Source organism: Cynara cardunculus (genome assembly GCF_001531365.2).
Source record: "Cynara cardunculus var. scolymus isolate 2C chromosome LG 2, CcrdV1, whole genome shotgun sequence".
In the NCBI taxonomy this organism is placed as follows: Eukaryota; Viridiplantae; Streptophyta; class Magnoliopsida; order Asterales; family Asteraceae; genus Cynara; species Cynara cardunculus.
In genome coordinates, this window is record NC_037529.1 from 13,712,516 (window position 1) to 13,714,622 (window position 2,107).

Genomic DNA, 2,107 nt, shown 5'->3' on the forward strand with positions numbered 1-2,107 from the left:
ATAAAAAATTGATTTAAATTAAATTTCTTTGTTACTAAACCTAAATTAAATTATAATTAAAAAAGTTGAATTAAGGAAATTACACCAAAACACAAGAACTTTTAAAAAGATTAATTTGATACTGATACTGATATCGATATATTCTTTTTCCAAAATTTTATGATATTTTCAAATTTATATTTTATTCTAAAATAAAAGCATTATCGTTTTCTCAAAACCAAATAAAACCGTATTATCTCGATATAAAAAAAGAATAAAACGAAACACTGAAATCAAAATATGTGTCGATTCATTGCACGAGTACCCTTCTAGTATCCTTAAAAGTAAAATGGTTCTTGTCGAGAAAACCTCTTGATTCTTAAACTGTACAATATAGCTTTTACTGTATCTATTAAAAATTGTGTTTGATACAAAACTTCTATGTTATGTGAAGCAAGCTTGATAAATTCATATCATAATATGAAGTTTAAAAACTTGGCACCTTCGTGCCTGATGCATTTTCATGTGGGTATCACTATGATAACATCTTCAACAAAAGAATAAACATATTTGAATTAGAAAAAAAGCATACGACATACAAATATACAATGTCGATTTTGGGTTCAAACCAAAACGGGTTCATGGTCCTGTGGGTAGGTTAAGATTGGTTTTCTAGGCAAGGGCTGGGTTAGGGACCCATGACTTATTTGTTCTGTTTTTTTCTTCTCTTATGTTTGTTTTTCAGTTATACTTGGCCATATTTCCTATATAATATATTTATTTTTTTGGCTCATAGTGTTGAAGTCAAAGAAACTTAAAAGCAAACTCGACACGATACACAAAATGGTCCAAACACTGATATCAAAATTTTGTCCAATGCTATCCTTATCGTCTAAACGTCTCTGATAACGCTCTAGTCTTCTTCACAACAACAAAATCGTTGAATAACAACCTTTGTATCGCAAAACCCACATTTATTATTGATAATTCATCAACGTAGTTCCTTTGTAATATAAATAATTCAAAAAAATTCCATATATCATGATCATGGTATATGATTGCTTTAAGCAATTACACTCTTCTAAGTTGTTCCTTTTACTCCTTAGCCATTGTTGACCATTGTTAAAGAAGTTCTTGTATTTAAAAAATATACATTTGCCCCCGCCCTTGTCTCACCTCGCCTCACACTTGCCCCGCCCCCCGTCTCACTACACCCACCACCAATACCACTAGGTCACTATTGTCATCATCACAGTAGCGGGGTTGGTGGTGGAGCGTGACAGTAGTAGCATGGTCGTGATACCAGTAGTGTTGGTTAATTTAGATGTAAAGAAATGGTGGTCGATGAAACGACCCAGATTCCATATTATGCTCTCATCAACCTTGTGCCACCAAATACCAACCTTGCAACAGTATTGGTGGTGCAAACAAAATGATCGATCATTCACTTGCTAATCGTTCGCGACTCGAACTCGCTATCATTCTACTTCTTCTCTCTTTTATGACTTACATGCATTTATAAAAAGGGATATGAATAAAATAAACCTTATTTATTTTACCAGTCCTAAAACAAATGTCCATGATAAAAAAAAATACAAAGTTTTAGAAATACACAATTTTTACATTTTTAGGCGCCGTTTACTAAAAGCTTACCTGGTAAGTACTTATCGGGTAATTTTTCTCACCGGATGAACATGATAAGGGTCAAGAATCTTACCTGGTATGAGTGATGATAAGGATGGAGAGTCTTACCCGGTAAGTGAGGGTGACGACTCTTATCCGGATAAGCGCTTACCAGGTAAATTGTTGCATATGATACGTTTTGATATACTACAATCTTACCTAATAAAATAAATTATAATGTTGACTCATAATATTAAACACTTACCAGGTAAATATTTAGATAAACGGTCCCTTATTTTATAAGAAGACAATTTACCCTTAATAAATGTTTTTCTCTGACCATAATAAAAAAGTATATATTTACCATTGAAAATAGTCCCTTTTCTTTAACCATTTTCCAAATCACAGGGACCAAATTTATACTTTACTCTAAATTATGTTCTATTTATATTCTGTGTATTTCTATTTTATAAATTATATATTTTTTAAAACTTTAAATATATAT